Consider the following 22,443-nt stretch of genomic DNA (forward strand, 5'->3'; position numbering starts at 1 on the left):
GTGATTGGGTAGTAAGGAGGGCACGTATTGCATGGTGCACTGGGTGTTATACACAACTAATGAAGCATCGAACTTTACATCGGAGTCCGGGGATGTACTGTATGGTGACTAACATAATATAATAAAAAATCATTAAAAAAAAAAAAACAAACGATGGTATATCTTGGCAACACAATGCTGGGTACAGTGGCTAAAAGCTAGCATTCTGGAATCTGAGTGTCAGGGTTTGAATCCTGGCTCTTCCTTTGGCCAGCTGCGTGCCCTCAGGTCTCTGGGAAGCTTTCTGGGACTCTGGGTTTCCTTAGCTGTAAAATGGGATAATTATAATACTAACTCACAAAGTTATGCTGATAATTAAGGAACTTGATACAAATGAAATACAGAGTATATGTCTGACACATATTACTATGCAAGCATTTAGAAATACATGGTAGACATAGATGTATGGAAATAGCTGTTTGTGTGATAGGGAAAAAACATGAAGTCACGGAACAGAAAGATAATACAATCGGCAGTTAAACAGTGCTTTTTTCTGGGAAGTGGAAACATGGACACAATTCACTTTCTACTTTGTACATTTCTATATTTTTTACCTTTAAAACACAGGTGTTTAATGTCTGATTCACCTGGCTAACATTTGCTGAATGAATACGTGAATGAATACATGAATGAATGAATGAATGAATGAATGAATGAATGAATGAATGACAAGTAAGAGGTTGTGCTTCACAGGAAGCTGTGTAGACCAAGATTGCAAAAATGCAGCTGTTTGGTACCCCCGAGGCCCAGGCTGCCCTCAGGGAGGAGATTACGGTAAGTGGAGCAGAGCTCCAGGCTGAGGGCGGTCATCATCAGCCTGGATGCTGCCATTCCCCAGGACGGGGACTGCTTGACGAGAAATCAGGCCCCAGAGCCCCGGTATCCAGTCCCTGGCTCTGTTCACTTCCCAAACAGGCTGAATCCGACTGCAGAACCATATATTGCCCAGCTGCAGGGGATTTCTGTACTACGGAGCCATTTCTCACAGGAATACACCAAGACTCAGAAAGGTTAGGTGAGTTCTCTGACTTCCCCCAGAATGTGTGTCTCCCAGTCCTGCTCTGGTGCTGGCTCCTTCCTCCAGGGACCTACCAATGTGGGTATTTCTGATCTAAATGAAGTTGTTGTCAGAAGACATTCACTGGATCCCCAAGAACCCATTTCTCGTATGTAGTGTGACTTGCATTACTCAAGTTCACTGATCACCCATGCCCTTTATTTGTAAGGAACAAAGGGACTAGGAGCGTAATTAACTCACCCACATCTCCCATTGTCCTTCAGTCTTTTGTGCAAGCCTTGATTGTTGTTTCTATTGTTGAAAGCAGGGTTGTTCTCTTGGCAACAGGCATCCAGCAAGAGAGCTCAGCAGGAGGCTCAGCAGGTGACACCGTTGAAGTTTGACCTTAAGGTTGCAGAATAGAAGAAAAAGGCAGAAAAGCACTAATTGAACAGAGGGTCATTTTGAATCGGTTACCAAGCTAAACTATAGAATGCTTTGGGAGAAAAGACATTTGGTTATTTTCAAGCACAGTTAGGAATTCAGAGTATCAGCCAACTGAGCTCTCAAGTACAGGCCCTTAGGGATCCAATTTAATGAATATTTAAGAACAACTTATTGTTAAGATATTACAATTAGCACAGGTAAATGGAAGCTTCAGACTTCAGGTGTGCTCTTGGAAAACAGCCTTTTCTCACTTTTATATCTTAATTGGTACTTACCCGGACATTATTGTCTACTCTGAGGTGTTCTCCCCCGCCCCTCCGCCGCACCTGAGCGGGGGAGGGGAGAATGTCCTCACTCAGGGAGGATGGGCAGAGGAGAGAGAGCCTGAGATCTGCGATCACGTACAGCTGGGTAGAATAGTGGCTCTGTCCATTAGGAACTCCCCCGAACCTCACTTTCCTCTTTGGTAACAAAGGATCATACTACCTATCTCAGAGGGTTGGTCTGCTGATTCAACAAAATCATGCTGAAAAGGCCTGGCACATAGCTCAGTAAATTCTAGCTTCTTTCCCCTAAACTTTTGTTCCCTTACCATCTAAAAATATCAAGTTATAAATTCCTGGAATCTTTCAGTAGGGGCAGAGCAGGCAGCATATTGGGCTCTTTACCACACTTTGCAGAGGCACCGGACTTATCTGCAGAATACAAGTTGTGTCCTCTTCCTTCCCGTGGCGGAGCACACAGAAGCAGAGGGGAGGAGCAAAGGTAAAAGCGGGTTCATGTTTGTTCACCTGGAAAACCAGCTGCCACGGAAGTCTGGAGTATATCTAAATTTGTTCCTTGCTCTTTTCCTCCCTAATTCTTTGAGATCTTTGGGTGGGATCATGTAGGATGGAGACAAGCCAAGGGAACCACCAAAAGCTCTGGAGTGGAGCATGTTCAAGAGGCGAGCATGGTAGGCCGACTTAAGAGTGGCAGGAGATGATGTGTGGCAAGTTGGCCGGGGCAGGCTCAGGTAGGGGACTGCAGGCTGGCATCCCTGAGTTTGGATTGTCAATGCAGCAGAAAGCCATTGGAAGTCTTTAAACAGGGAAGTGGCATGATTTGATTTATGATTTTCAATATGCCCTCTGGATTCTGCAGGAAGATTGGATTGTGGGGGTTAAGTATGGAAGCAGAGAGAGAAATGAGGAGGTTCACTGTGTTTGCAGAGTGAGGGTGCTCTGTGGGTGCTAGAGAGAGATTGTGTGGAGGCACCACTGGCAGGCAGTCAAGGCGAAGCTTCAATAAGACAACATAGTGAAGATGTGAGCGTATAGTACACATTTCACAAACGTGAGTTCCCATCTTCCCTGGTTGGTGCTACAACCACATCAACAGAGCAGTGCTTTTCTCTTTAATTGGATTTCAGGGGGTGGTACATTAATAACTACATTTTCTGAGCTATGGATTTGCTCTTTGGAACCAGGGCCACCCAGGAGATGAAGGCTAGCTCCTGCTGACCACAGCCTGCCTCCTGGGAAAACTTGCCAAGAGAGGGAAAAAATAAATAGAGGCAGGAAGCAGCGAAGGAGGGGAGAGAAGTATGGGGAAAAAGCCTGGAAGGAACGGTCCAGGGGCCTCCTGTTGAATATGAAGATGCTGTTTGTGGAAGGCGCTGGCATCAGAGCTGGACTTGCACCCTTCAAAGTGATGGTATAGGTATGATGGGGCAGTTGGCTGTGATTCGAACTGGAAGGAATCCTCAAGGCCATCTTGCCCAATGTCCTCATTTTAGGAAACTCAGATCCAGAGAGAAGTGATTTGTGCAAAGCCACGTAGATAATGGCAGAGACAGGGCTGATAGCAAGATATAGTGGAAAGAGATTGATTTGTAAAATAAGAGAGACGAGGGGCATCATTCATTCAATAAACCCGTACTGAGCTCTCCTGTCTGAGACCCGGCTCTAGGCACTGGAAGCAGACAGTGCAGTAGAACAGACAGGGAGCTCAATCCCCAGGCCCTCCTCTTACGGCAACTCTGACAGCACATGCCAGTGATTCTTGCCTCCGTGATTCAGTTTCCTCGTCTCTGAAAAAGGAGTAGTAATAATTCTTCAATTTTAATTCATTTATTCATTCTGCAAAGATGGATTAACTGTATAGGATGTGCCTGGCACAGGGCTGGGGGGCGGTGACACAAAGGTAAGTAAGTAAGCGAGCCCCAGCTTTTGGATACAATGGACTAGACTCAAGACGGTTTTCATCCCAAAATCAAAATCACCGAGGGCCTTTGAAAAAAGCACTGCTATCCTGGTCCCACTCCCAGAGCTTCTGATTCAATGGGTCGAGGGTGGGACTCAGGCTTCACTAGGTTCACAGAGCCCCAAGGTGGTTCAGCTTTGGATTCAGGCTGTGAAGGAGCACTGGAGACGTGAGGATCCCGGTGATGAGGGTGGTAACGGCTTCAGAGTGCAGCACAGCTGGCTCAGGGCTGGACGGCTTCCCAGAGGAAGCGGCATGTAAAGTGAGACCACAGGTAGAAGCCAGTCTAGCAACAAGAAGGAGAAAGAGTGTCTGGGGAGGGCTTCAGGCCCTCTGGGAATTGCTGTGAGGGTTGGAGGGGTAACAGATAGACACACTTAACACAGTCCGGGGCCAGAGAAGAGCACTCCATTTATTGCTCCTTTGCCTTCTTCTCTTTCTTCCTTTGTTCTTCCCGGCCCCGCACCTTTCCCATAAATGTTCTTTCTCCTACAATACACTGTGTTGACAAAACAACAGCTGATTCTCTGGCTTCTAGTAATGATCTTGGAGAACTTCTTGTCATCCATGAGCTGCTGAACTGCTCTCATCTTGGCTCCCTCCCTGCTGCCCCCAGCTCAGGGTGCCTCACTTTAGCAGAGGTGAATGCCTCATACTCTTGCCTGTATGATTAGATCACCGTTTTTACCCCAAGCCCCTACCTTTAGGCACACAGAGACAAAATGCATTCCCCCCAGATATTTGATTTGTTTTGCAAGTGCTCACCACTCACAGACTGGTAACCACATTGGACGTGTTTCACAAATAACCACTGAGAGTTACCACAAATATTCTCCCTTAAGAGAGGTCCTTCCTTACTGTTAAAATCTAGCTGGATTGAAGTTTGACATTCCCCCAGGGTGTGGAGAAGGTCACAGACCTGTACCATATTCAGTAAGATATAATAAGTCCATGCACAATGTCTGCTGTTTTCAAGCTAAAAAAAACAAAAACAAAAACAAAAAAACTGGGAGGGAAACCTGACATGTTTTTGTATCCTGGAGAATGAAGGCATCCAATGATCTGTTTAAACCTCTTTTGAAATAACCCTCAGCACTACGTTACCTCATCCTCAAGGTGAAGGGGTGGGGTGAAAGGAGCAGAGTTTTGACCCTGTGCCGGTATCTGCTGACTTAAGCAGAGTATAACCAAGCAGAGGTTTACTCAGAGGTAAGGAGGAGACTGGGGTGTTGGGGGGAAAAATCAGTTTTCTGCTGCAAATGTCATTGTCCGATGCTAGGGTAGAGGAGAATCAGAGAGTCTCACTTTTCTATTTATAATCTTCTAAATGCAATGCAAAGAAAAAAAATTATATTATTTTTCCTGCCTGTAAGGTAGCCCCATCCTTTTCCTCCTACCCCCTCCCCACTTTTCCTCATTTTGGGTCATGTTGACATATGGGTGAGACCAGAAACAAAGGTTGCTGGCTCATCCCAGCAGCCATCTGTCCACACTTGCCAGTGAACTGAATTTGCCAAGAACTCCCACTCCACAGGCTCTTGGGAGAGGCAGGCTGATAAGCTTGTGTCTCCGATAAAGCCCACAGCTTCGGGTGATCTGGGCAGGACGGGGAAGCCGAATCCATGGGGAACTGGGGCCCCCATGGAGACAGGGCTGGATCCCCTCTGTGCCTGGAGGTGCTGACACCATAAGAATGATGGAAATGAGGCTGGGGTGGGGGATCAACTCAAATGTTTAAAGAGCCAGAACAGCAAATAAAATCTGGCTGGGATTAGTTTTTTTCTGCATCTGACCTTACCAGAATCCTCTTTCCAAAAATCTAAGCCTTCTCTGAGCACACAGGGTGTTTCTGGAGGCTGGTGATGTAGTGGAAGAGCCAGGGGTTGAGAGCCAGACTGCCAGCTATGAGTCCACTGCAAGCCTGGTCAGTCTGATTCAGTGACACCATTGCTCTGAGCCTCAGTTTCTTCTGTGAGATGGAAAACATAGTCTTCTCCCAGGACTGTTGTGGACTTGAAATGAGCCAACATGCATATAAACTCCAGCACAGTGCCTGGGACACAGAGGTCCTCAGCAAGCTGAAATTTCACTCCTAACTTTGTCCTTTGCTAAATGAAGTCAAACCATTGAAAGTCCTCTTGGTGTACAAGAGACATCCATTCGTTCATCCCAGAAGGTGCTAGCACAATAGAAAAAGCCTTCCTGACCAGCCACAGGCAGAGGAGGATAGAGAGATGTACACTTTGCTGAGCTGATCATAAATCTGAATGTAATAATTATGTAAAGTATTCAAGAGCAATTCAGTGAGAGGATGCCTCATCTGCCTTGATGGGCTTTTCAATTACTCATTTTTAGTACTGCATTATACCATTCTCTGGCAATAATTATTAAACATTTCAACTGTATTGCAGTATAAAACTTAAAAGGCTGATTTATTTCCCAGGCACTAGACTACCTACTATAATGTTCCCCAATTAGATGGTTCTATTTGTTTGAACCTATTTATCAGAGTGATTTTCTAGCATTGAGTCAAAATGAGACCAAAGCTCCCCAAGTGGGAGTTGAGGGGACAACAAGTTAGATCCAGTGGATACAAGCACTAGCTTTGGGATCCTGGGGGATGTGAGCCCAGGCTCCCCACTTCCTAGTCCCAGCTTCTGAATTCACAGGATTACTGGGAAGATTGTGCGAAGTAGTGGATAGGAAGTGTTAGCACCGACATAGAGGATGGACTCAATACATATAGGTATTATTGCTATGACTGTGCATTCTGGGATGCCCTGGATTTCCCGGTCATTCACACATCTTGTCAATCACCTGCTAGGCTCTGGGCACCAAGGGTGCTGGCAGAGCCCATTCTCTGATTGTCTCAAAGAGAAGTCACAGTTATTGGGCACCTAATTCTTCCAGGCACCTTGGAGTTCTTCCTTTATCAGCACGACACAGCCATTTACAGATAAGGACACTGAGGCACAGAGAGGTTAGTTACTTTTTTCAAGGTCATTCAGTTGCTAAGACAGAAATCAGACCCAGGTCTTTCTGGTTCGAAAGCCCAAACATCAGACTCTCTCTATCACCCCATACTGTTTCTCAGGACCCCAGGGGGCATATTTCACTTGGTTTGAAGAAGTCTTTCTTCTCTTCCCGGTTCTTCTAAAGGACATGCCTCTTCTTTTGCTGAGAATTACCTACCCCTAGTAAATTACCAGTTCCCCCAAGTCCGTTTCTGCCTTTCTTAGCATCTCCCAAGTGGAGGATGAGGTTCTTTTTTTTTTTTTTTTAACCAAGGGCTATACTGTAGATAAAGTGATCAGGCAGTGACCCCAACACACATGCACACACACACACCAGCTCCACTGGAGCCTGTCTACTTGAAGCTCCCAAGCCAAGCTGGATTTAGGTGCAGGCCAGCTGGGTTGGTGCTAGGATAACAGTCTATAAGAATCACTAAAACATCACTGGAAATGTAATGAGATGGGAGAAAATGGGATTTACCAGAATTATTGAGAGTAAGCATGATATGAGAATAATGATAGTAATGATATTTATTATTATACACAATACACCATGATTATAATACACACAGGGATAGTTTCATGCCAGGAACTCATTTAAACCCTTCCAGCCCATTGAGGTCAGTACTATTATTATCTCCCACTTTACAGATCAGAAGACTCCTTCCAGAAAGGTTAAGGAATTTGCCAGAGTCACACCACTAGTAAACAAGGTGTTGGGCTCTCCCAGGCCTTTCACCATTGCCTCCTGGTAGGAGGCAAACCCCCAAGAGTGATTAAGTGACCAGAGATGGTGTCTAGGCTGCCTTCCAGGCTTCTTAGTTGCTGGTGAGGTGTGCAAGTTCAGGGCCAGGAACTGAACTGCTCAGGGCAATAAAGAGGGAGTGAGTGCTGAGCCAGCAGTCTTCCCTGCCTCCTCCTACACAGCACTCAGCCTCTCCTCCAAATGAATGTTGGGCGAATAGTTAGAGAATATCATTTTCAGGGCACCCACATGTCCTGGTCCAGCCCTGCTCCCAAGCCTGGCCTGCTGTGTTTGCTCTCAATAGGTGAAACAACCCACATAGTATGGAGGATTAATCTGCTTTTCAGTGGGGAACTCGATCCATTAGCTCTCAGGACTCAACCTCCACAGATTGGAGGCCATGTACCCAGGACAAGGTGACAGAGGGGCCCCCTACAATGCTCATGGTCACATCTGTGCTGCTTCTCCCCCAAGTCCTCACATGCTTCTCAGGTCTGGGAGGTGGAGTGCACACCCCTAGCAAAGAGAGGATAGAGCAGAAAGGGTAAAGGAGATGAATAAAATGAAAACAAGAATCTAGTGTAGAGATGCTAGTGCAGAAAAGGATGCTGATAACTGGTGAGAGTATAGAGCTAGGCACTGGGAGGTGAGGGTCTTTGTAGGGAAAGAGGGCAAGATTTGGACCTAAATCTTCACAGCCTAGAAGAGGGACCATCCAAAGCTACACTGCACAGTGAAGCCAATGCAGACATTCAAATGACGTTTCTGATGTGTTTAGAAAAACCTGCAAAAATGTGGGGGCTCCTAGGACGAATGGAAAAAAACAAGACACAACATTGTACATGCAGTATGAACACAACTATCTACACATTTCAAAATATAAAGAGAGTAAAGTCTAGAAGGAAACAGACCAAAATGGCTGAAACAGCACGGGGACTTTTCTCCCCTTAACTTTTCTGTCTTTGTAAACTTTTCTAAAATGAATTCACTCCTAGAGCAATAAAGGCAAACTCCTTATCTAATTTTTTAAAATCTGTATCGAAAGCTCTTTCATAAAAGACAAAGCAGCTGTCTTTTCTTCCATGACTTTTGCACTAAAATAAATACACATGGGAAACTAGAAAGAGGTGATTTAATGACCGGGATTATTTTCTTTGGATTCTCACTCAGATTTTACTTAAGTGGTTCAAAATCCCTTCCCGGAAAGATCCAGCAATAATAACCTACATTAATTTCACTCCCAGAAAAATTAAAAATGTGAAATTTAGCCATAAGGAATGATCATAATAGCCTAAAAAATTTTAAGCAACAAAATGTTCAACACTCTGAGGTTTTTGAAGTAAAATGTGGAGTATCCATACTATGGGCTGCTATGCAATCATAGAAAATTTTATTAAGAGATATACTTAGTAGAAAAGGAAGTTGTTCATGATGCGCTATTGAGTGAAAAAGCAGGTCACAAGACAGTAACTACCGTATTTTCTAGAATCCCATATATGTATGTGTATTTATGTATAAACTGAAAAGATACACATCAAAAGATTAATAATAACTCTCTTCAGGGGTAGTAGAATTATAAGTAGTACTTATTTCAAAATGTTTACTTCTTTATGTGTTCTGATTTTCCTACATTGAACAAATATCTCTTATGTAGTAATAGTAAAAAGTTCATACCTACTTCTCTTTAGGATGTCCTCCTCCTCTGTTAATATGATTAACTAGCATAAGGTATTGTGGGAACACTTCCCTCCAGCTACAATATACTGAGGGCTTGTTATGGGTATTGAACGCTTTGTAAATACAACCTCACTTATTCTTTATGTCAACCAAGCAAGATAGGTTTTATTATTCTCATTTTTCAGATGGGAAAACAGACTCATAAACTTGGCCAAAGTCATCCAACTGGAAAGTGGCAGAGCCAAGATTTAATCCAAATCTACCTGACTTAAACATTCATGCACTTTCCATCTACCATACCACTTCACGCAAATATCCAGAGAAAACATTTATGAGATGATGCCAAAGGACATATTTTCCTTCATTCACCCTAACCCACCCTATGTGTTACTGTCGCCTGCCCTCTCTGACACAACAATCCATATTTAGATACACTATTGCCCTCTCCCTCAGACTCAGCTCACCCACTACCAAGATCAACAAGGACTTGAGGACAGCATGCTTAAGCACCCACTCTTCCCAATTGGGGGTTATCACATCACTATCTCTGAGAGCCATTCTTGCTTGTGGTGCCCTGCATTGACTACTAGGCTGAGTTGTTCTCCTACTCCCATCTCACATCCCCGCAGCAGAAGTCCCTTCTTAAACTAAGGCCTGAGTTTCCAGACCTACCATCTCCTGCCAGCTCTGCTCCAAGGTCATGCTCATGGCACCAGTTTCTTGTTGTGGGTGCCATTTCAAGTTCTTATTCCAATTATCTGGCTTATCCTTGGTTCTCATGTGGGAACTGGAGCCCTGACCCTGACCACCAGGGTCTGAGGCCCTGCTTCCTGAAGACAAATGTCCAAGATGCCACCTACATGAACTTCTGGACAGTATTCTCCCAGATGTCCCACTACCATGGTCCACCCACTTGTTAGAATGCTTGAGACTCCATTTGGGGCCTTGACACTGTTTAGGTTAATCTCTTGAGGCTTATGTCTGTCAGACCAGAAAGGGTAAGACAAGATATCAGGAGAGGATCCAGGTCAGAGTTGAGGAGGAAGATCAAGATTAGATTTAAGAGGGGCGCCTGGGTGGCACAGCGGTTAAGCATCTGCCTTCGGCTCAGGGCGTGATCCCAGCGTTGTGGGATCAGGCTCCTCTGCTATGAGCCTGCTTCTTCCTCTCCCACTCCCCCTGCTTGTGTTCCCTCTCTCACTGGCTGTCTATCTCTGTCAAATAAATAAATAAAATCTTTAAAAAAAAAAAAAAGATTAGATTTAAGAAAGAAGTATTGTGTATTTGAGTCTGAAAAGAAAGTGAGGTCACAAATAGGATGAGGCAAGAGTAGATACCTAAGGGCAAAGACAGGTCCTGATGCAGCTTTCAAAATGGGTATGGCATGTGATTCAGGACTAAGAGTATGATCAATGAAAAGTTTTGGAAACTTTTGTGGTCCTGTTTAGAAAGCCCCTACTATTGAAAAGGTCTATTCATGACCAGATGCCCAACCAGTTGCCTTAGCTATAGGTTGCCAAGCATTCTTGAAATTAAACCTTGTCCCCCTGTTTGAACCTGGGTTTGTCCTACCTGGCTATCTCGCTTCGCTTCGCTTCACTTCACTTCACTTCACTTCACTTCACTTCACTTCACTTCACTTCACTTTCACAGGTCCCTTGAGCTCTCTCTTGAAGGGAGCCAAGGAGCCCAATGTACCACCAAATCTTTCCCAAGTGACTTTGAACTTAAACTTAGCCTCAAAAGGTTTATTTTAGCCTATATTTTTTTTTTAAAAAAGAACAACAAATGGCATGCCTGGGTGGCTCAGTTGGTTAAGCTTCTGACTCTTGATTTTGTCTCCAAGTCATGATCTCAGGATTGTGAGATCAAGCCCCACGTTGGGCTCTGTGCTCAGTATGCAGTCCACTTGGGATTCTCTCTTTCCTCTCCCTCTCCCTGCTCATGCACGCGTGTGCATGCTCTCTCCCTCTCAAATAAATAAATTTTAAAAATAATTTAAAATTTTAAAATAAAAGAACAATAAAGAACAGAAATGTTAGCCATGTAATGTTTTAATGAGGTCCTTAAAAAATATTAGAAACTTCTTCATTTAAAATAATACATCATCATTTTAGAATACTTAGAAAATACAAAAACCTAGAAAGGAAATAAAAATCACCCATAATACTATTACCAGGCACAACCACCCCTTGTAATATGTCTTAGTTTTCTGGTCTGAGGTACTTAGAAAAGAAATCACAGATTGAAATTAGTGGTAAAGGTTTTATTTAGTCATTGTAGTTGACGCTTAACATGGTGGCTGTATTCAGACCACAAGAAGGATGGAGATTTTGGGAGATGGGGAAAGGTACAAGAGCAGGTTTTGATAGACCCAAGGCTTATTGGAAGAGGCTAATATGTTCTGAAAAGCAAACAACTTTGGGAGCATTCTCTGAATTGGAGGAAACAACTCCTTCTGTTCAATGCCTAATAACCATCTGACAACTGAGGTTGTGGATAAACAATCCTATTTACCTGAGGTGGCTCCTATGTCTTGGAAAACATTCTTCTTTGTTTCAGTACTGGGCCAAGGGTCTTAGTCTTATCCCAGACGGGGATGTTTGCCAGAGGCAACTGGAAAGAACACAGGCTTTGGCTTCAGACAGTGCTAGGTCAGAATCGATCACTCTGAGCTTCATTTCCTCATCTGTAAAATGGAAACGATTATTGCCATGAAGGATTCAATGATGTGACCATGCTAAGTACCTGACACATAGAAAAATGTTAATTAAATATTAATTATGTTTGGCTTTTCTTTTTTTTTTTTCTTTTTTTTTAAAGATTTTATTTATGTGACAGAGAGACAGCCAGCGAGAGAGAGTACACAGCAGGGGAGTGGGAGAGGAGGAAGCAGGCTCCCAGCGCAGGAGCCTGATGTGGGACTCGATCCCGGAACGCCGGGATCACGCCCTGAGCCGAAAGCAGACGCTTAACGACTGCGCTACCCAGGCGCCCAATGTTTGGCTTTTCTGATATAGTCACCTGGAACCCTCCCAAAGATTGTAAATATTTAGGGTTAAAAGTTCCAGAAGTTTTCTGTGACTCCCAGTAAAGGGGGTTCTCAGGAAGCCAAGTGCATAGGTCTAAGAAAAACACATGGTTTGGAATTCCACCCTCACACCAACAAAGCTGTGTAAGGGAAACTAAGTACCCTCTAAGAAAATCTGAAGCAAAGTACTATTTACATTTACCAAGTACTTATTTTGTGTTGGAGTGAGGTATTTAGCTGTGGGCTGGTCCAATGTATGTGGTTCCATGGAACTAAGCTTGACTAGAGAGAAACTTCTTACCTAACATAAGGGAATGACACTATTAGGAGGGCCTGTGGCATAGGAAAAAAGCACAGGCATTAGGGACAGGTAGGGCTCAAACACTGGCTTCTCCCCTGTTGGACTTGGACAGGTTATTTAAGCCATCTACATCACAGTCGTTTCTTCAGGGATAGGCCCAATAATACTTAACAGTTTGGGGGGATATGGAAACAGTATATGTAAAGTCCTTGGCCAATATAGTACTCAAAAATGGTAGCTGTTGTTATTATAATTAAGGCTATTAATTACCATCTAGAGAAACAAAGTCTAAAGTCAGAAGGAAGTCCAGGGAGTTGTCTAAGAGAGCTAAGACAGACATTACAGCCCAGAGATAGAGCTGGGAATCTCACAACCAAAGGGAGGAGGCAAGTACACCGACTTCTTCAGCCTGCAACTATTATGTATCAGGCTCTGTGCTAAGTACCGGGGAAACAGTGAGAAAAAAATTAAGAGACATGGTGCCTGCCCTCAGGTAGCTTACAGATTATTAGAGAAGTAGACATTAATCAAGGAATCAAACAAATATATGTAAAATTAAAAAATAAAGTGTCTGAAAGTAGAGAGATGGGTCGTATGAGAACATATAAGGGAGGGAATTGACATAGTGAAAGAAAACAGGGAAGGCTTTTCAATGAAAAAGATGAGTGAGCTGAGATGAAGTAAAGAGGGGAAGGAGGAGAGGCAGAGGGAAGGAAAGAGGGGGGAAAATGGAGGAAGGGAAAAGATGAGAAGGAAAAAGGAAATAGGAATTGTTCAGTCTTTGGCAGGAGAAACACAAGTTCAGTGTAGCCGAGTGCAGAAAACAAGAAGGGAGATGGCACAGTATGAGGCTAGAGAGGTAGGAAGGCAGAGATTCAACTCTGTTAAGGATTTCAGTCTTGATTCTAGAAGCAGTGAAAATCTATAAATTGTTCTAAGGAGGGAGATATTAGAATTAAATTTGTGTTTTTAAAAGATCACTTTGGCTTGCCATATAGAGAACAAATTGGAGAAAGGCAGGAGAGAATGTACAAAGGCTAGTTAGAATAACTTTATTTTAGTTCAGATTAAAAATTATGTAGCTTGTTCTGGGTAGTTAGTAGGGATGGTAGTAGGAATTCAAGAGATATTTGGAAGGTAAAATGGACAGCATTTATATATGAAGGTGAGAGGGAGGGAAGAGCCAAGGAGGACCTCCAGTGTTTCTGGCTTGTACAACTGAAGTAGGGCCAGGCTAGAGGGAAGATAGTTAAGTCAGTTGCTGATGAGGTAGATTTGAGATGGTTTTGATCCAAGAGGAAATGCAAGTAGAAGATAGAAGGTCAGAGATACATGTCTGGAGATGAGAGGAGTGACCAAGACTAGAAATACAACCTTGTGAATCATCCACACATAGGTAGTTATTAAAGCCATGAGTTGAATGAGATCACCCGCAGAGACACAATAAAGTCAGAACTGGAGAGGGTTTAGGACTAGCCTTGAGCAATTTCAGATTCAAAGACCCGTAGAGGAGGATGAGCAGCCAAAGAAAGTGGAGAAAGCATAGATAAGAAAATGGAGGTGGGGAGGAGGGCAGGAAGGAGCTCAGGCACTAAAGCCAACCAGGGAGAGAGTGCTTTAAGAAGAAAGACTACAGAGGATTTACTGGATTAAGCATTGCAGAAGGCACTGATGGTCTAGCTAGAGCTGCCTAGGTACCATGATATTCCCAAAACTCCTGGGATTGAGTTGAGAATGAGTGGGAGGTGAAATGGAGACAGTAACCATAGCCAACTCCTTAAAGTAATTTGATTGTGATGGAGAGGAGAGATGGAACTCTGTAACTGGGTGGGGAATAACTCTGGGTCACTTAATTTTTAAATGGAGAGACTCAAATATGCTCAATAGGCTAATGGGAATGATTCCAGTGAGGCAAAAGTTGAATCTGGAGGGGAGAAAAGTCATTCTTAGAGTCAGGAAGAAGTGATGGGAGCAAAGCAGAAATGTAAGAAAAGTAAGGCTCCTCTATTATAACAGCAAGAAGGAGGAGAGGGCAGATGCAAATGAGGAAATGAGGGTCTCTACATCTGATGACTTCTGATTTTTTTCTGTAAAGACACAAGGTAAAACAATAAGTAAAGAGGAGAGATGAAAGTTGGAGGTTTGGGGAGAGTCGAGAAGATTTGAAATCATCACCGTCAAGAATGGGAAAGTAAAATAACAAATAGGAAGTGTTTTACCAGAGTCTAACCTGCTGAGTTTTTATCAGATACACACAGCAGTGTAGCAGGGCAGACTCAAGGCTAGAAGTCAGTTAATATAGAAGACAACTGGCCTCTTCATGAGGTGAGCAATTTACCTAAGGTTGGGATTTCATCACATTAGGAAGATAAAATGACAGAAAGGTAAGGGAGTTTTTAAGAGTTTCTGTACTATATATGCAAAAATAAAGACCTACAAATAGATAACACCATGTTGATAAAGAAGAGCAAGGAAAGGAGACTTGCCCTTCTAGATGCTAAAATATAGTGCCATGGACAACGGGTGGGCAGGAGACGAGAGCAGGAAGCCCAGAAACAACATGAGTGTTTGGGAACCTGGTATATGATTAGGTTGAATGTATGCCCCATTTGCCTGGGAAAGTCCCAGTTTTGCCTGTTATCCCAGAACAATGATTAATAACAGCCTTTTCATCCTTGTTTGGACAATAAATTCTGTTGTCATTCTATATATGACAGAGATGGCATCACAAAAAATTGGGGGAAAGATGGATTGAGTAGCGTAAAAGTAACTCACAGTGTTGACTTCTGGTGTCCCATCCTATATATAAGAAGTGGAAGTCAACACTGCATTCTAACAGCAAGTAAAAAGCTAAGCAAACTGAAAAATCAACAGCTCTTAGATCCATCAGAGAAGTGCGTTCACAGGACAAACCACTGTCCCCAATATTGGGGAGATAGACAAGAGGCTACACAGGATCACAACTTACCAGAGCAGAAATCTCCACATGCCAGCATAGAAAAGCCTAAACTATAATTGCTAGATTGTTAGAGGCTCAGTGTGGACAATTCTGAGAGTTAAAAACTTCAGAGGCACCCAATAATTGGGGTGGAGATGGGGGACAAAACTTTTGTGAATTTTAACTCCAGGAGCTCTATCAGATTCTCAAAGTGAGTATCAGAGAAAAACTGTTGTGCTTCTGGCAGGGGGAGGAGAAAAGAAACCATCTTTGAATACACCAAAGCATTCTGTTCTTAACAGGGCCTGCCCTCAGGAGAAACTATTTTACCAGAGCCTAACCTGCTGAGGTTTTATCGGAGTCTAATCTATTTGGGGGAAGAGAAATACTGAACACCAGGTCCCTCTAGCTTTCCATGTGGTGGAAGGAAAATTTACAACTCCAGACCCTTCATCCATCCAGTGCCACCTAAAGCAAAGGAGGGTGGTTGAGGGGATGGCTGAGAAGCCTAATTGAGGTTCACAGTCCAGGGGCACAAGTCACCAACCAACAGACTGAGACCTAATCATAGCACTAGAGAGCACTTCCCCTCCCCAACACCTTACCAGCACATTACTAAAAGCCTATTTACTTCAATTCTTTTTACCCAGACAACATGTCCACTGTTCAACAAAAAATAAGGCATACTAAAAGGCAAAAAACACAATTTGAAAAACAGAGATGGCAGAGATGTTAGAATGATCAGACTGGGAATTTAAAGCAACAGTGATTAATATGCTAAAGGATCTAATGGATAAAGTAGACAGCATCCAAGAACAGATGGGCAATGTAAGAAGAAAGATGGAAATCCTAAGGAAAAAAAGAACAAAAAGAAAGCTAGAGATCAAAGACCTTGTCAAAAATGAAGAATGTCTTTGATGAACTTATTAGTAGACTGGACACAGCTGAGGAATCTCTGAGCTTAAGGAAATATCAACAGAAACCTCTAAAACTGAAAAACAAAGAGGTCAAAGACTGAAAAAAAACAGAATATCCAAGGACTGAGGGACAACTATGTAATACGTGCGTAATGTGAATACCAGGAGAAGAAAGAGAGAAAGGAACAGAAGAAATATTGGAAACAATAGTGACTGAGAATTTCCCCCAAATTAATATCAAACAACAAACCACAGATTCAGGAAGCTCAGAGAATGCCGAGGAGGATAAATATCCAAAAAGACTGCACCTAAGCATATCATTTTTAAGCTAAAGAAAATCAAAGGTAAAGAAAAAAATCCCGAAAGAAGCCGGAGGGGGGGATAATTCTTACTGACATAGGAATGAAGATAAGAATTATATCCAACTTATCCTCAGAAACTATGCAAATAAGAAAAGAGTAGAGTGACATATTTAATGTGTTGAGAGAAACAAAACACTAAGAATTCTGTACCCCGTAAAATTATTCTTCAAATGTGAAGGAGAAATGAAGACTTTCTCAGACAAATCAAAATTGAGGGAATTTGTTGTCAGTAGATCTGTATTGCAAGAAATGTTTTTGAAGTTCTTTATAGAGAAGAAAAATAATGTAAGTCAGAAACTTGGATCTTCATAAAGAAAAGAAGAGCATCAAAGAAGGAAAAAATGAAGGAATAATAAAAATTTTTATTTTCCTTATTAATTAATCTAACAGCCAATAGTTTTTCAAAATAACAACAGCAACAATTCATTCAATTATATATGTTTATGCCTACATATGTGCTTATGAAGAAGTAAAATGAATGACAACAACAATGCAAAGGACAGGAGGAAGGAACTAGGAATATTTGGTTATTATAAGGTGACTGAACTATCTGTGGAGCAGTATAGTGTTATTTGAAAATAGGCTTGAGCTAGTTGTAAATGTATACTATGATCTCTAGGACAACCACTAATAAAGCAGTTAAAAAAGGAAATATAATTGATTTGCTAAGAAAAGAGAGAAAATAGAATCATATAAAATTGGTCAATCAAAGACAAAAAAATTACAGAAGTGTGAAAGACAAAAATAAAAAAACAAACAAAAAGGTAAACCAATAGAAAACAAGTATGGCAAATATTATTCCAACTATATCAATAATCACCTTAAATATCAATAGTTGTAAATATACCAACTTAAAGCTTGTTAAAATGAATCAAAAACAAGACCCTCATATGTTGTCTACAAGAAACCCACTTTAAATATAAAGATGCATGTAATTAAAAGTGGAATGATAGAGAAAGATACACAATGCTAACAAATCATAAGAAAGCAAGGGTAGCTATATTAATATCAGGCAAAGCAGACTTCAGAGCAAGGAATGTTATCAAGAATAACAGGAGTATTACATAATGATAAAGGGTTTAATATTCTAAGAAGACATAATAATCCTTCATGTGTATGCACTTAACAACAGAGCATCAAAATATGTGAGATGAAAACTGACAGAACTACAAGGAGAAATAGATGAATCCACTATCATAGTTGGAGACTTCAGCATCCCTCTATTAGACATGGACAGATCCAACCAGTCAGAAAGTAAGTAAGGACATAGTTGAACTCAAAAGTACAATTTATAAAGTGGATATAACTGACATCTATAGACTACTTCATCTAACACTAGTAGATTACACAGTCTTCTCAAGCTCACATGAAACATTCACCAAGATATACCACATTCTGGGCCATAAAACACACCTTAACAAATTTAAAAGAAAAGAAATCATAGAATGTCTGCTCTCAGACCACAAGGAAATTAAACTAGAAATCAATAACAGAAAGATAGCTGGAAAATCCCCATAAACAACACATCCCCCAACCAACACATGGGTCAAGGAAGACATTTCAAAAGAACTTTAAAAATATTTTAAACTAAATGAAAATGAAAATACAACTTATCAAAATGTGTGGAATGTAGCAAAAGCAATGCTTAAGGGAAACCTGTTGCACTGAATGTATATAGAGAAAAGAAAAAGAAAAGAAAAAGATATAAGAACAATAATCTCAGCTTCTTCCCTAGAAAAAAAATTGCATCCAAAGTAAGCAGAGGAAAAGAAATAATGAAAATGAGAGCAGAAATCAATGAAATTGAAAAAAAGAAATCAAGAGAGAAAACCAACAAAACCAAAAGATTGGTTCTTTGAAAAGATCAAAAAAATTGATAAGCCCCCAGCCAAGCTAACTAAAAAAGAGGGAGAAGACAAAAATCACTAATATCAGAAATGAAACAAGGAGCATTATTACAGATCTAATGGACACTAAAGGAATAATAAAGGGCTATTATGAACAACTTGGTGCCCACAAATTTGATAACTTACATGAAACACACCAGTTCTTTGAGAGACATGAGACACAATCTGTCAAAACTTAAACAAGAAGAAAGAGACAATCTGAATAGGCCTATATCTATTAAAAAATTGAATCAATAATTAGTAATTTCCCAAAACAGAAAGTACCAGACCCAGATGGGTTCACTGATGAATTCTACCAAACATTTAATATAGAAATTATACCAACACTCTACTTTCTTTTTTTTTTAATGTTTTTTTATTATATTATGTTAGTCACCATACAGTACATCCCTGGTTTCTGATGTAAAGTTTGGTGATTCATTAGTTGCGTATAACACCCAGTGCACCATGCAATACGTGCCCTTCTTACTACCCATCACCAGTCTATCCCATTCCCCCACCCCCCTCCCCTCTGAAGCCCTCAGTTTGTTTCTCATGGTCCATAGTCTCTCATGCTTCATTCCCCCTCTACTTTCTAACTCATTCTATGATGCCTGTGTCACCCTAACACCAAAACCAGAGAAAGACTTCACAAAAAAAGAAAACTGCAGACTCCTATTTCTCATGAATATAGATGCAAAATTCCTCAACAAAATGTTAGCCAATCAAATCCAACAATGTACGGGAAGAATATATACCATAACCAAGTGGAATTTATCCCAGGTAATGCAAGGCTGGCTCAACATTTAAATGTCAATTAACATAATCCATCACTTCAACAGACTAAAGAAGAAAAATGTGATCGTTATCAATAGATGTGGAAAAAGCATTTGACAAAACCCAACATCCACTCATGATAAAAACCCTCAGCAAACTAGGAATAGAGAGGAATGTCTCAACTTGATAAAGAGCATCTACAAATAAAACCTATCCCTAATAGCATAGTTACTGGTAAGAAAGTTGATGTTTTCTCGATACAATCAAGAACAAGACAAGATAAATCAACTCTCACCACTACTTTTCAACATGATACTGAAAATTTGAGATAATGCAATAAGACAAGAAAAGGAAATAAAAGATCTACATATTGGGAAGGAAGAAATAGAACTCTTTTCTCAGATGACATGATTGTCTACATAGGAAAATCTGAAAGAATCAACAAAAATCTTCTGGAAGTAATAAGCAATTATAACAAAAGATTAGTGGTTGACGGGGGTTGGAGGGAGGGAAGGATGAATAGTCAGAGCACCAAGGATTTTTAAGGCAGTGGAACTATTCAGTACAATACTATGCATGTCATGATACATTTGTCAAAACCCACAGAATAAACAGCACCAGGAGTGAACCCTCATGTAAACTCTGGACTTTAGGTGATGATGATGTGTCAGTGTGGGTTCATCCATTATAACAAATGTACCAGTCTGGTGCTGGATGTTGATAATAGGGAAGGTTGTTCATGTGTGGGGACAGGGAGTCTGTGGAAACTCTGCATTTTCTGCTCAATTTTGCTATAAACCTGAACTGCTCTTAAAAATTAAGTTTATTAATTTTTTAAAGTAGCTCACAGTGTGGAGAAAGTGGAGTTGGATTAAAAAATAATCCTCCTTGTATTAAAAAATAAACTCTAAGTGGATTGAAGACCTAAATGTGAAAGGTAAAATGATAAAACTAATGGGGAAAAAATACTGGAAAATATCTTTGTGGTCTGTTTTTTAAGCAAGAGCACAAAAGTGCAAGCCATAGGAGAGAAATTGGTGAATTTGACTAGATGAAAGTTATTTCTGTGAAATGAAGAATTCCAAAAGTAAGATGAACCTCTGGGTGAACCTCCCACTACATGGTGCATATTGCTGAAAAGCTCTCATGTGGGTTCGCAAGGAGAGCAGCATGAAGAGCTTCATTGTGGCGATGTTTGTGGAGGTAAAGATCTGGAAGTCAGCTGACTGCCTCTCACTGGGAAAATGAATAAGTAAAATGTGGTCTATGCATGCAATGGAATAATAGACCATAGTCAGAATCAACGAATTACATCCACATATAGTAACTTTGACATACAGGTATCCTCACTTTTTAAAAGTTCGTGTTATGCCACTTTGCTTTTACGGAAGACCTATACTAGTGCCTGTTTTCACCAACTGAAAGAAATCAAAAGAGGATTTTCACTTTTATGAAAAAGGCATAAAGTGAAAATAGCACTCAGCATTTGTTTTGCAGTGAGCTGTTAGAAGCAATGCAAACCTGAGCAGCAAGAGAGATATGGCCGAACTACACTCAGCATGTCAGCATCAAGCCTCATATAACTTTGAACTGTGTCTGTGAACATCTGTGTTTTATCTTGATTTATTTTGTGCATCTGTCAGTAAGATGTGTCCTAAGGTATCAGAAAAGCCTAGGACAGGTTATTTTGGGGTCTGGGAACACTCAAAAAATTTTTCATATAAATTGATGGTAATTGCTTTTTCAGTTTATACCATTCCAGCTTACAAGAGATTTCATAGGTATGCTCTACTTTCAGATAGTGGGGAAAACGTGTATCTTCAAAGCATAAGATCAAGTGAAAGAAACATTAAAATATAAAACAATTCTATGTAACTTCAAGTAACATATATATGTGTATGTATATACATACACACACATAACATATATAATATATACACATTTTATATGTACATTATATCTTATATAAACATACACACACACACAAACACACTCAGAAGGACATATATAAGTGAGAGTAGGATAAAGAATGTAGAGATAAATGAAATACAATAGAAGATTGCTTTTGCTTTGTCCAGGGATAAAAATATATGATGAATTAAGGAGTTTGAGTGACTTCATTTTTTTTACCTGCTTCCCTAAAAGGAATACGAATTTTTAAAAGTAAAATAAATACAAAATGGATATTAGCATCTTATTAAATTGTATTTGAATATTAAATGTGTAATTCAGATGAAGCACTTAGCTTAGTGTGTGACACATACTTAAACACTCAATAAATGTTTTCTGTTGTTATTAGCGCTACTCATGGCACAACTACTACCAATCAGTTGGAGTTGACACTTAGGACCTGTTGGATTTCAATGATTTCCCGCAAGAGATCCTTCCAGGTCTAATGGTCTATAATAGTACTAGAGGGATAGGCAAGTTCTGGCAGCAGACCCCGAAGCAAACGGAGAAATGCTGAACCAGTCTTGGGGAATGGGAATAGCTACCAGTTTTTTGCAGTGTCCAAGGAAACCTTGATGGTTAAGTTGGGAGAACACAACACGATGCACACACTTGGGAGGTAGAAACTGCCAAGTAAATAATGCCATGAAGCTGGGACAGAGTTCGTGTACTTTGGTGGACTTTCTCCAAAGGGGTGTTTTCTTTTAGCATTTCGATTTCAAGGTATGAAACTGTAGCTGAATTACAAGTGTTAGCTATTTAGAGAGCGTTGGCTTTGGATTCTCCCCTCCCCCTCCTCTTCCTCCCTCTCCTCCTCCTCCTCTTCTTCCTTCCCCTGAAGTGGGACGTAGTTATGATAGTTAAATAAGTAAGATCATCACCTAGTGGCCTGTTCCTCAAAGACCAGATCCTGGTCCCAGAGAGCGGAGCCCGTGTGCCAAATCCTTGCCCTCATATTAATTCAACAAGCATTGACTGGAACTCTATGCCAGGCACTATTCTGGTGTCTGGGGATATAGAGCTGCTAACACAAAACGACAGGTTTAAAAATAAAATTAAGGAAGTGTCAACTCAGAAACTTACGAGCCTTCCCAAAGTGACATTGCATTTTAATGTGT

At 41.1% G+C, this 22,443-nt stretch overlaps 1 protein-coding gene across 2 annotated transcripts in view; it reads left to right on the forward strand.

Annotated features, from left to right (window-relative positions):
• Window positions 1-22,443, forward strand: part of SPON1 (spondin 1) — a 255,334-nt gene that overhangs the window by 48,240 nt on the left and 184,651 nt on the right. The window lies entirely within an intron of this gene.

Source organism: Ailuropoda melanoleuca, chromosome 16 (assembly GCF_002007445.2).
Source record: "Ailuropoda melanoleuca isolate Jingjing chromosome 16, ASM200744v2, whole genome shotgun sequence".
Taxonomy (NCBI): Eukaryota; Metazoa; Chordata; class Mammalia; order Carnivora; family Ursidae; genus Ailuropoda; species Ailuropoda melanoleuca.